A 14,413-nucleotide genomic window follows, 5' to 3' on the forward strand; every position below is an offset into this window, starting at 1 on the left:
AGACCCCAAAAAACTTTAAAATAGAAATGCTTTACTTACAGAACTCAGTTATCTCTTCTCCATCGTAAGACTTTCTCTTATAAGATAACTGCTGATCTTTTCCTTTGACATGGTGGACTAGCATTTGGCATCTGTTGAACTTTATTATATAAACAAATAGAAGGGACCAAGTTACAGATGTGTAATGAAGCCTTGTTGACATGAGATTTGTCATCCGTCTCATGTACCTCTTTGGAGCCTTTCAAACCACCATATGATTCATTTAAACCCTTTTTCTTTTTGATGTAAATGTCTGCTCCTTGAGCTCTATCTCTAGCTTCCTCAACCTTACTAGGAAGCTCGCGAAAGCTTCCGTAAGAATTCACCAATCTATCAGCTGGAAAACAGTTGATTGTAGGAACCACTGTCAACGGAGTGCTAAGATAAACACCCTCCATACAACATGAAGCATTTTCATATTGCAATGGCTGAGCCACTGTTGCATTTGCTGATGGAATACAATCTGCAAGCATTAAAATATCAATCATCACTACCTAGGTCTGTTGTGTGATCATGATGCATCTATAAAGAGTAAACTAATACTGCCTCCATGAACTCTTGAGAAATCATCATCAGAATCAGATTCCAAGATACTAACAGAATCAAACCATGCATCTTCCTGGCTGATCACTGTAAAGAAGCGAAATCAAGAAATAAAAATGTTGTGTCTTTACCTCTCTGAACCACTAGCATCCATCTGAGTGTGATGCCACTACAACTGAGTGAGATGGACTATCATATTAGAAGCATTGTGTTAATAGAGAAGCTTCACCTTGTATATACAAATACATTTTTTGTTAAAAGGGAAAAGAATAAATATGACTTGGCATTTGATACTTATTAAATGATGTAAACACAATCTTGTGACATAATAGACTAGTACACAGTTTTTCTTAGGAAATAATAGCATGTCATGATGTTATTTAAATTCCATCCAGAACTCATATACTGATCCCCTAGTGCTCATACCTTCGCAGAGGATCACTCTTTGAGAAAGCCACTACTGAAAATCCCAGTGTCAAAATCAGCACCATAAAGAACCTAAACAACCAAAGTTAGCATATGAGTTAGAGTTCTACCTGGCTGCAGGTTCTGGTCAAAACCAATATATGAATAAAGTTTCTAATATTAAGGTATGGAAACAACAAAGGTTCAAGGAAAGAAGAAAGTGGATACAACACATCAAAGTTGTGAAGCCAAATTGTGAAATAAATCAACAGATGAAAATGCATAATGATTATGTATGTCTGCAAAGGAAATGTGGTGGCACCTCAATCTCTTCTGTTGGCCTTTCCACTATCCGCCAATATTCACCTTCAATATCATCATCGGAAGGTTCTTGTTGGCAGGACCCTAAAACAAATTCTGCACTTCTGCTAAAATATTGTCTCTTGAACTCATCTGCATACGTCTCAAAAGATTCCATAGTGAAATTTGGACCAGGTACAAATCCAAACCTCTCAACATTGTTACAACAATTAGATTCTGCCTTATCCTCTTCATTGGTATTCTCTATTTTAAGGGTCTTTCTTCTTCCCCTCATAAAGATATGACTTCTGCACAAAAAAGAAGAAACATAACCCACAATATGTTTTAACTAACCCCTCACTTATTAATTTCTAAAATGATTGTCCAGGTAACAGACCTATAGGATCATCTATCTTCCGTACACTGAAGAAAACAGAATTCCCATAAGGAGGAGTTCTCAAGATTCTAAAAAATTGCTGTTTAGCATCATCTTTTGACAAGTGTTCTTGCAAGAAAGCACAAATATAAATAAGCAATAAGAGATAATGATAAATATTAGATAAAGAATATTTTGCCAAGATCTTTTTTAAGAATATAGAAGTGTGTTACTTGATTTACAATCAAGTCAACAGCCTTCCTAGCCACCTCTGTGTTTACTGGGAATTGATTCCCATGAAAATTTGACCTTCTCTTTGCAAGCACACCCTCAACATCGATGGTTAACAATAGATTAACAAATGTACAGCATAAACATCATCTAGAAAAACACAGTATACTAGTTATATATTACCTGTCTAATTGAAGATTTGGAATCCATGAATCCCTGTAGCACGGTGTTACCATGGGAAGGATTCCTATTCTGAAAGCCTTGGTGTTTAATCTAAAGTCAAAGAATTTTTGTTGGTTGCTACTCGGAAAACCTAGAGGTTCCACTGTACAAAAATTTTGTACAAAGGTCTGAACCTTTTCCTAGCTACCATGTGTTCTTTTAAATTAAATTTTGGATCGCCTGCGGAACTTAACACGTTTGATCCAAAACTTAATCTATTCGTTCTTTTAGGTTTTGACTTGGGTCTCCTGCGGAACTTAACACGTTCGACCCAAATTACCTTAAGTTATTAATTCCATTAAATATTAATTTTCATAATTGGTTCCCAGTACTGACGTGGCGAGGCACATGACCTTCTTGGATATGGGAGCAACTACCACCGACTAGACAAAACCTTTTATAGAAAGCTAATATTTAATTTCCTAAAATAACTTTAGGTTAACCAAAAAGAACAATCAAATCACAAGGAAAAAATAAAATAAAAGAACACAACTTCGAAAAACATATTCGAAATACTAGAACGTAAGCCTCTTGTATTTGGTATTATTTCCATAAATAACTAGTATGATGCGGAAATAAAAATTACTAGTTATACCTTGTAGAAAAACCTCTTGATCTTCTATCGTATTCCTCTTCTAACCTCGGACGTTGTGTGGGCAACGATCTACCGAGATGAGAAACCACCAACCACCTTCTTCTCCTCCAAGCAAGGTTCGGCCACAAAGGAAGAACTTCACCAAAGAAGAAAACCAAAATACTAACCAAGCTCCAAGAGATGCTAACTTTCTCTCCTTCTTCTTCTTCTCCAAGTAGTATCCGGACCACAAGAACTCTAAGAGGGATGAAGTATTCGGCCACCACAAGAGGAAGAGGGAGAGGATGATGGCCTGCCACAGCAGGAAAAGAGGAGAGAAAACAATAGAGGTTGTTTCATGAGCCACCCTCACCCCTTCTTTTATATTCCTTGGCCTAAGCAAATTAGGAAATTTAATTACAATAAAATTTCCTCAATTTCCTGTCATGATTTAATTGAAAAATAAAATAAAATTTCCCCAATTCAATCTCATGGTCGGTCACATCGTTGGAGAACAAATTGGACAAGTTTTAATCAACAATTAAAACTTCCTAATTTGTTCGGAAATTTTAAAAATAAAATTTCTCTTTAAAATCTCTACATGGTTAATAAAAGAAATTTTCATAATTTTAATTTTACAATATGTGAATAATTTTTAAAGAAAATAAAATATCTCACCGATCTACAAATAAGGAAAGAGATCAAATCTCTTTCTTTAATCTTTGTAAATTTTACAAGAGAGATAATTTTAATTTAAATTCTCTTTAATAAATTATTTCTTCCACATAATAAAAATTAAATTAAAAATTCTTTTTAATTTTATTTTGGCGGCCCTACTAGCTTGGGTTCAAGCCCACCCAATCTTATACCTAGGCCGGCCCTAGCTTGTTCCCAAGCTAGCTTGGCCGGCCCCTATTGAGTGGGTATAGAAGGTGGGTATAGGTGGGTATAGAACTCTATAACTAAGAGGCTACGATAGGGATGAGAGGAGGAATTGGTTTTGGTCTCCGATAAAATTAAGCATCCGTGTTCGCCCCGAAACACGACTTAATTTTATCAATGATAGTCATTCCACTAGAGAACTATCATTGAACTACCGCACAAATTCAAATTATATTTTGGGCTCCTTCTTATTATGAGTGTGTTAGTCTCACGTGTTTAAGATATCGAATGTCCACTAATTAAGTGAGTCAACGACAACTCATTTAATTAATATCTAAGTCGAGTAGTACCACTCAACCTTATCGTCGTATCGGACTAAGTCCACTGCGGGGTTTAACATGACAATCCTTATGAGCTCCTCTTGGGGACATTATCAACCTAGTATCTCTAGGACACGGTTTCCTTCTATAATCAACAACACACACTATAAGTAATACCATTTCCCAACTTATCGGGCTTATTGATTCATCGAACTAAATCTCAACCATTGATAAATTAAAGAAATAAATATCAAATATATGTGCTTGTTATTATATCGGGATTAAGAGCACACACTTCCATAATAACCGAGGTCTTTGTTTCTTTATAAAGTCGGTATAAAAGAAACGACCTCGAATGGTTCTACTCAATACACTCTAAGTGTACTAGTGTAATTATCTGATCAAGATAAAGCGATACCTAATTACACTACGACCTTCAATGGTTTGTTCCTTTCTATTTTGGTGGTGAGCTCTTGTTTATAATTTATAAAGTCGATAACATTATTTTGCGTGTGACACCACAGTATGTTATCTGATATAAATTAATTGAACAACTCTGAACAAATGTAGATAATTTGACGAAATGTGATTCTTTATTCAAGACAAATGTTTACAAAAATTTAGGCTTTCGGTATACACTCCAACAATCTCACTTATACTAATGACTAAGTTGCCATATCTTCTACCATACTGATTCCCATTCCTCCACATGTCGATCAAAGCTTTCGTGGGAAGGGCCTTAGTGAAAGGATGCCGGGTTATCTGCTGATGCGATCTTGGCGATGACAACTTCTCCTCGCTTGCGATATCTCGTATCGGGTGGTACTTGCGCTCTATATGTTTACTTGCCTTATGAGCTCGTGGTTCCTTCGAGTTTGCAACTGCATTATCACAATAAATTGTGATAATTTTGGGCAAACCAGAATCACATCTAAGTCCATTAGAAAGTTCCTGAGCCATACTGCTTCTTTAGTTGCCTCGGAGGTGCCACATACTCGACTTCCATGGTTGAGTCTGAAACGCATTTCTACTTAACACTCCTCCGTGAAATGGCTCCACCTCCTAAAGTAAACACATAGCTTGATGTAAACTTACTGTTATCCTGATTGGAAATCTGAATCCATGTAACTCACAGGGAGCAGATCGTCTACTTGGTAAACTAGCGTATAATCTCTTGTCCTTCTCGGTACTTTAATATATGCTTTACAGCAGTCGATGTCCTTTTCCAGGGTTACTCGATATCTGCTGACCATGCCCACGAAAGCAGATATCCGGTCTCGTACATAACATTGCATACATTAAGCTTCCTACAGCCGAAGCATAAGAAACTGTCTTTATGTCCTACTCCATGTCTAAAAGATAAGAAACCTTTCTTGGAATCCTGCATACTAAAACGAGCAAGGATTGTATCTATATATGAAGCTTGGGGACAGACACAACATTCTTTTCTTACGATCCCTTATAACTTTGATCCCAAGAATGTGTGCACACTCTCCTAAGTCCTTCATATCAAATTGTTTGGACAACCATACCCTTACGTCTGATAATACCTTGACATTGTTGCCAATTAACAAAATATCATCTACGTATAGTACAAGAAATACCACCACGTTTCCGTTACACTTCTTGTATACACAAGACTCATCCGGACACTGAATAAATCCATATGACTGGATTACTTCATTAAACCGGATGTTCCAAGATCTTGAAGCTTGCTTCAGTCCATAAATGGACCGATTGAGCTTACACACTAGATGCTCTTTGCCCTTTTCAATGAACCCTTCTGGTTGCTTCATATGGATGTTCTCTTCAAGACTTCCATTAAGGAAAGCTGTCTTGACATCCATTTGCCAAATCTCATAATCCATATGAGCAGCAATGGATAAGAGTATCCGGATAGACTTAATCATGGCCACTGGTGAAAAAGTCTCCTCATAATCGATTCCCTCTTTCTGAGTGTACCCTTTCGCAACAAGCCTAGTTTTGAAGGTTTCTACCTTCCCGTTTATCCCTCTTTTCCTTTTGTAGATCCACTTGCATCCAACGGCTTTTACACCATCGGTGGTTCTACAGCTCTCGGACCTTATTAGAGTACATAGACTCTATTTGAATTCATTGCCTTTTGCCAAGATGTTGCATCTATATCTTGGAGTGCTTAAGTCATATGTTCGTGGATCGGGTTCATGTTTACCAGGGATCAAGTCGAAGACTCTCCCAAAATATGAATCTTTCGGTGCCTCACAACCCTCCCACTACGACGAGACACTGCGTGGTTGTGTATCATGCGTAACACGTGTTGCGGTCTCTTGTGGTACTTCATCTTGTACTTTTGGTGCTGAAGTAGACATGTCCTCTCTAAGTTCTTCTAAAACAACTTTCTCTTGGGCTTGTGATCCATTATATAGTCTTCTTCTAAAAGCGGGCATTGGTGCTAACAATGACCTTGGTCTTTAGGACTATAAAATAAACCACCTTTCGTTCCTTTGGGATATCCTACAAATCGCGAACTTCATGCGGGATTCTAACTTATCGATCTGGTTTGACATGTCTTGGACTACCCAATCCGAATATGTCTTAGGTGGGCTTTCGCCCATTCCACATTCTATGGGAGTAGAAGAAGCGATTTAGAAGGTACTAAGTTCGAGCGATATCTTCTTTGTTTCAGGCGTATCCCAAGCAATTTGGTAATTCTGAATAACTCATCATTGATTTAACCATCTCCATAAGAGTCTATTCCTTCGTTCGGCTACACCATTCTGTTGGGGTGTTCCAGTGGAGACAATTGGGATTGAATCCGACCTCGATAAGTAATTCCTAAACTCTCCTAAGAGGTATTCGCCACACGATCGTAGTAGTGTCTTGATACTTTTACCTAGTCGTTTCTCCACATGACCTTGTATTCTTTGAACTTATCAAAGCACTCGGACTTCGGCGCATTAGGTAAATGTATCCATATCTTGAATAATCGTCATGAAAGAGACAAAATATTCAAAACCTCCTCTTGCAGACGGACATAGGACCACACAAATCAGAGTGAACCAACTCTAACACTTCTTTGGCTCTATACCCCTTGGCCTTGAACGACCTCTTGGTCATTTTACCTTCCAAGCAAGATTCACAAGTTGAAAAATTTTCCAACTCAAATGAACTCAAAAGTCCATCGGCTATAAGCCTCTGAATCCTACTTAAGTTAATATGACCAAGCCTTAGATGCCAAAGATATGCTTGTTTCATTTCCGAAGGTTCTTTTCTCTTATTAGAGTTAGAAGATGAGTTATAAATTTCCATGTTTTGCTTTGTAGAAGAAATTGGATTTAAAATATACAAATTGCCAACTAATGTACCAGAACAGATAATCATTTTATTTCTTTTAATAACTACATCGTTACTGAAAGAAACTGAATATCCATCTAAAAACAGTTTAGAAACTGAAATTAAATTCTTTCTAAAACTGGGTATATAAAGACAATTTCTTAAAATCAAATTTCTATTTCTACTAAAAGATAAGTAGACGTCTCCCACTGCAACAGCTGCCACCTTAGTAGCATTGCCCATGTAGACGGTAATTTCTCCTTCAGATAGTCGTCGGGTTTCCTGGAACCCCTGCAAGGAATTGCAGACATGATCAGTGGCTCCCGTATCTACACACCAGGTGCTGGTAGATAACACCGCTAAACATGTTTCAACAACTAGAGCATGAGATATACCTTTGTTTTGGTTCCTACGAGGACGATCCGCCTTCGATGTCCCCACGCTTATAGATGAAGCACTTGCCCTTGACTTCTTCATTCCATCTTTAAATCCCGTACTCGAGATTTATTCACTTTCTTTGTTGAACCGACTTGTTTCTTTTTCTTCTTTCCTTCGGTTTAAGTAGAACCATTTTCGTAGTGAATTTGAGCGTTGTGTGAAATAATCCTTCTGCTTGAAGTTACATCGGTGGTTCCGCTAAAGAATAAACCCTCTTATTCATATTATAGTTCAAACCGCTCAAAACTTCTAGGTAGCGTTTGGAGGATCATATCGATCTGGGTTTCCCATCAATTTTCCTCAAGGATCCGTATCTCGTTCGGATAAGCCATCGTCTTTAGGATATGATCCCTTACGGAGTACCCTCTTGCATGGTGGTGTCGTTATCTTTCTTATGGCTTCTTGCCTGAAGCCCTATCATGACGAAAGAGTTCCTTGAGATTGTTCATAATATCATTGGCTGTGGTAAATCTTGATGTTGCAATACATTTGACATTGAAGCGAAATGTAACACCGCCATCTCATATGCTTTTACCCATTTCTATGATATTCAATCTCCTCTTGGGTAGATTCACGATGGGTGCATCGAGCCTTTTCGATCGATCATATTTATAGCTTTCGTGATGAGAACAATGTCGGTTTCTTTTCCAATCTATGTAGTTTGGTCCAATAAGTGTATTTTTCAGTATGATGGACGATCGGTTGAAAGTCATCCTAAGATTCACAAAAATAACTTTGGTCGGGACTCTAAATTTAGAATAATATTGATTCCTCAAACACTACTATTTTAAATTAACCAACACCTTAAAACACCGTGAATTTTGTATGCCACGATAGTGTGGACGTATATAAATTCAACATTTGTAAAAGAAGGGTGTAACCCATTAATTTTATTATCTTGTCAACCTAACTTTTTGACAAATACAATTAATAGTTGGTTTCCTTCAGTCATACAAATAATAGCAGTGACTCCGATGGGGAGGATACTATTAGACGTGCCTAAGTGTATATCATTACTTGACACTAAGTCCATTAATAAGATTGTGCCCCTTCCGATGGGGAAGAACACACGCTCTTAATTAATTTCCTATAGTCATCCAAAATGGAAGTTTGATCTAGTGATCCGCTAACAAACTCATCCGATATGGAAGAAAGCACTCAGAGCCAACACGCAAGTTTGTTTGCATCACTTACAAACCAATAATGGAGACCGTGGAATTTATTAAAATAAATCCCTCTCCCACTTAGTTATTTAAAGTGAGGAATTTTAACTATGCTAGCCTACTAAACATGTATATTAACATGCACACACAGCATAATATAAAAGCAATAAATAGAAAATCTAATTTTCAACTATTATGGCTTTTATTTATAGTTGTCCTCCGTGTGTTGTCATCCCAAGCTGCTGCCATATTTGGCCACCGCCACCGGGTCTAGCTGTCGCATCCATCTTGCTCCTTGTTCTGCTGCGCCTCTGGTCCTCAGAAGGTTCCACGCTTTGCAAGATTCGATCCGCGACATAAATAGAATTTTACATTTTTGATCCTATATTCCATAAAAGGAATGTACATGTATCTAGATCAAAAATAAAATCCTAATAAAACTAAATACAGCTCCTGCTGTATTTTAATACAATCATGCACACACATATAAATGCCCTTGACATGTCCAAGGGTCCAATCACACACATAATAACTAAAAGCCATAATAGTTGGATCCTGCATCCACAAAGTTAGCACATCCTACTATTAACTTGCCTAAATTATGTATGACATGTGCATAATTAAACTAATACCAAATACACAGAGGCAAAACCCTAGCTCTGATACCAATTGTTGGTTGCTACTCGGAAAACCTAGAGGTTCCACTGTACAAAAATTTTGTACAAAGGTCTGAACCTTTTCCTAGCTACCATGTGTTCTTTTAAATTAAATTTTGGATCGCCTGCGGAACTTAACACGTTTGATCCAAAACTTAATCTATTCGTTCTTTTAGGTTTTGACTTGGGTCTCCTGCGGAACTTAACACGTTCGACCCAAATCACCTTAAGTTATTAATTCCATTAAATATTAATTTCCATAATTGGTTCCCAGTACTGACGTGGCGAGGCACATGGCCTTCTTGGATATGGGAGCAACCACCACCGACTAGACAAAACCTTTTATAGAAAGCTAATATTTAATTTCCTAAAATAACTTTAGGTTAACCAAAAAGAATAATCAAATCACAAGAAAAAAATAAAACAAAAGAACACAACTTCGAAAAACATATTCGAAATACTAGAACGTAAGCCTCTTGTATTTGGTATTATTTCCATAAATAACTAGTATGATGCGGAAATAAAAATTACTAGTTATACATTGTAGAAAAACCTCTTGATCTTCTATCGTATTCCTCTTCTAACCTCGGACGTTGTGTGGGCAACGATCTACCGAGATGAGAAACCACCAACCACCTTCTTCTCCTCCAAGCAAGGTTCGGCCACAAAGGAAGAACTTCACCAAAGAAGAAAACCAAAATACTAACCAAGCTCCAAGAGATGCTAACTTTCTCTCCTTCTTCTTCTTCTTCTCCAAGTAGTATCCGGCCACCACAAGAACTCCAAGAGGGATGAAGTATTCGGCCACCACAAGAGGAAGAGAGGGAGAGGATGATGGTCGGCCACAACACCAAGGAAAAGAGGGAGAGAAAACAATAGAGGTTGTTTCATGAAGCCACCCTCACCCCTTCTTTTATATTCCTTGGCCTAGGCAAATTAGGAAATTTAATTACAATAAAATTTCCTCAATTTCCTTGTCATGATTTAATTGAAAAAATAAAATAAAATTTCCCCAATTACAATCTCATGGTCGGCCACATCATTGGAGAACAAATTGGACAAGTTTTAATCAACAATTAAAACTTCCTAATTTGTTTCCGGAAATTTTAAAAAATAAAATTTCTCTTTAAAAATCTCTACATGGTTAATAAAAAGAAATTTTCATAATTTTAATTTTACAATATGTGAATAATTTTTAAAGAGAAAATAAAATATCTCACCAATCTACAAATAAGGAAAGAGATCAAATCTCTTTCTTTAATCTTTTGTAAATTTTACAAGAGAGATAATTTTAATTTAAATTCTCTTTAATAAATTATTTCTTCCACATAATAAAAATTAAAATTAAAAATTCTTTTTAATTTTATTTTGGCCGGCCCTACTAGCTTGGGTTCAAGCTAGGGTCGGCCACCCAATCTTATACCTAGCTTGTTTCCCAAGCTAGCTTGGCCGGCCCCTATTGGGTGGGTATAGAAGGTGGGGGTATAGGTGAGTATAGAACTCTATAACTAAGAGGCTACGATAGGGACCGAGAGGAGGAATTGGTTTTGGTCTCCCGATAAAATTAAGCATCCCGTGTTCGCCCCGAACACACAACTTAATTTTATCAATGATAATTCATTCCACTAGAGAACTATCATTGAACTACCGCACCAATCCCAAATTATATTTTTGGGCTCCTTCTTATTATGAGTGTGTTAGTCTCCCTGTGTTTAAGATATCGAATGTCCACTAATTAAGTGAGTCACTGACAACTCATTTAATTAATATCTAAGTCCAAGAGTAGTACCACTCAACCTTATCGTCATGTCTGTCCACCTGCAGGGTTTAACATGACAATCCTTATGAGCTCCTCTTGGAGACATTATCAACCTAGTATCTCTAGGACACAGTTTCCTTCTATAATCAACAACACACACTATAAGTAATACCATTTCCCAACTTATCGGGCTTATTGATTCATCGAACTAAATCTCACCCATTAATAAATTAAAGAAATAAATATCAAATATATGTTCTTGTTATTATATCAGGATTAAGAGCACACACTTCCATAATAACTGAGGTCTTTGTTTCTTTATAAAGTCAGTATAAAAGAAACGACCTCAAATGGTCCTACTCAATACACTCTAAGTGTACTAGTGTAATTATACAGTCAAGATAAACTGATACCTAATTACACTACGACCTTCTAATGGTTTGTTCCTTTCCATTTTGGTCGTGAGCTACTGTTTATAATTTATAAGGTACTGATAACATTATCTTCTGCATGTGACACCACAAGTTATGTTATCTACAATATAAATTAATTGAACAACTACAAACAAATGTAGATAATTTGACCAAATGTGATTCTTTATTCAAGACAAATGTTTACAAAAGCTTAGGCTTTCAGTATACATTCCAACAATTTTTTCATCAACTGTTTAATAATTTGAAGGAAAATAAAACTTTCCTGGCAAGAATATATTCACTCACAGGAGGCCTTAGAGGTCTTTTCCTTTTAGCAGAACTTTTCTTCGACATTTTAATAATATCATCCTCAATAAATGTGCGAATCGTATTAGGACTATGTTATTCAGATAGAATAACTTCAGATGCAACGGAAAAAGTTCTCGGCATACCTAAGCTCATGTTCATCTTCTTCTCAGTCATTGCAATTGCCTCTTTTGTTAACGCCTTTGTTACCATCTGCACATCCAAAACTATGAAATTAAGAAGCAATGCCCCTCCAAAATATATAATATGTAGGATCAACCATAAAAAAGAAATTACTCATCAACGAAACAATTGATAAAATGAATTAACTCAAAGAAAAAGTCGAAAGTTTTAAGTTAGGAATCTCCAAGTATCAATAACAAGAAAAGAAACTGTAACACCAAAACAAACTAGGGCCAAATGCATTGCAATAGAATTGAAAGAAAACTCACCAGATCGCAGAGAGGTTGCTGTGAAAGATTGAAAGGAGGGAGGAATTCCTGAAGATCCGTCGATTTTAGTGACATGAATTCTAGGGGTCCATCTGCTACGAGTCGTGAAGGGGTGATGGGTTTAGGGCTTGGAGAGGAAAGGAGAAGGGGCGGCAGGTTTTGGGCTTGGAGAGGAAAGGAGAAAAAAAATGTGAAGTAGGTGAAGAGATCGACGAAAATGCTTAGGGATTGAGAAGATAAAGGGGAGAATGCGGAGGCAAAAAATTTCGAGGAGAGGGAAAGAAAAAACGCGGCGGCAAAAAAATGGCGAAGGGAAAAAACGGCGAAAAAAAAACAACTGTATTCAATAACACTTAATAGACAACGGTTTTCAAAAACCGTTGTCGTAATCTCAAAAATATATGCACATAGACAACAGTTTTTATAAACTGTTGTTATAGTCTTTAAAAATCGTTGTCGTAGCCCCGAAAAAGCATAAATAGACAACGGTTTTAAAAATCGTTGTCGTAAACTAAAAAAACTGCTAAAAGACAACGGTTTTTGTTAAAACCGTTGTTAAAAGGCAAAAAGACAACGGTTTGGCATAAAACCGTTGTCGTTTGAGTGTTGTTAAATGAGAATTTTCTTGTAGTGGGTATATATTATCATGAAAAAATAGTTTTCTAAAAAAATACTTCATATTTTCAAAGATTGACACAAACTAGAAAACTTGCAAAAACTTTTGTGTTTTCTTCTAGTTTGTGCCTAACTATTCAATGATGAGTACTATCAAAAGATAGCCTTCACCAAGGTTTTCCAAAAGCATTTTAAAAACATTTTCAAAACCAATATCCCACCATGTTCCTTGGGCTTAATGCACATGACTTGTACATTAGCTTTCCCAATGATTGGAAAACACATAACTATGTGTTTTGATGAACTTAAAACTCAAAAGAATGCACTAAATTAACATCTTAAGTTTTGTTCATCATCCTAACATCTCACTTGTATCTAATGTGTACTAAAACACATACAAGTCACCTTATGGGTCTTTGTAAGATGTAAAATTTGGTTTTGCCCTAATCTAGGGATCATATATATCTATCTAGGCATTTTATGAATATTGAACATCCACCTAGGATGTCACTTGTTGATACTTGTTGATAAATGTCATTTGTCCTTAATTTTAAGGAAATAAACATAATTCATGATAATGTGATGGCATACATCAAAAAGAAATAATTTTCAAAAGAAAATTTCTTATAACTACATGATGTATGTATGTCATGATATGGTATTTTTATATTTTTCATAGTAAGTTATGAATGCAAAATACAAATAAATAAATATGATGTCATGACATATAATGGGCAAACAATTATGGCAAGGTTTAGCATAAGTAAAATACTTAGATTACCTATCTAAGTGTCCTTAAACCTTAGCTAAGTTAAAAATTAAACCTAGATTGCCCTCTAAACGTGCCAAGTAAATGTCAAAACCTAAATTGGCATTTTTAGTTCTCTTGATGAACTTATGCCAATTGAAATTAAACTTATTCCTCAAATGTTGGCATATTTCGTTCTTCCATCAAGAGTAGCACTAAGAAAATACCAAAATCCCAACTTGATATTTCCTTATGTTTTCCCAATATGTGTCATTTTAAAATAAGATCAATACTTCTCAAATTTGGCACATATTACTCTTTCAAAGAGTAAGTCATAAATTCATTTCATTTTCAAAGGTTAATAATAACCTTGAAAATACTCCTTGAGTGTCAATTTTTTCAAAGTTGGGTTAACTACCCTTCTTCTTAGAGTTGACACTCTCTAACCCATCTATGGGATAGAGAAAATGCTCCTAGGAACCCAAAACCTATTGGTGCTCCTTGGATGCTCTAGGTATTCACTAGGGATAACTTCCCTAGATACCTTCCTAGTGACCTTGTGTGGCTTCTTAGAAGCCTTGGTCACCTTTTCTAAGTCAACCCTAGGAATTGCTTCCCTTGTGACATTCTTTGTGACTTTCTTGGACTTCTTAGAAGTC

At 36.3% G+C, this 14,413-nt stretch overlaps 1 long non-coding RNA gene across 1 annotated transcript; it reads right to left on the bottom strand.

The window, feature by feature from the left end:
• Window positions 1–1,558: 1,558 nt before the first annotated feature.
• On the bottom strand, window positions 1,559–2,263 carry LOC122008456. The gene is made up of 4 exons (XR_006119289.1): window positions 2,078–2,263; window positions 1,897–1,992; window positions 1,685–1,792; window positions 1,559–1,595 (listed from the first exon to the last, which is right to left on the bottom strand). It is a non-coding gene; the product is annotated as an uncharacterized LOC122008456 (long non-coding RNA).
• Between the last annotated feature and the right edge of the window lie 12,150 nt (window positions 2,264–14,413).

Source organism: Zingiber officinale, chromosome 8A (assembly GCF_018446385.1).
Source record: "Zingiber officinale cultivar Zhangliang chromosome 8A, Zo_v1.1, whole genome shotgun sequence".
NCBI lineage: Eukaryota > Viridiplantae > Streptophyta > Magnoliopsida > Zingiberales > Zingiberaceae > Zingiber > Zingiber officinale.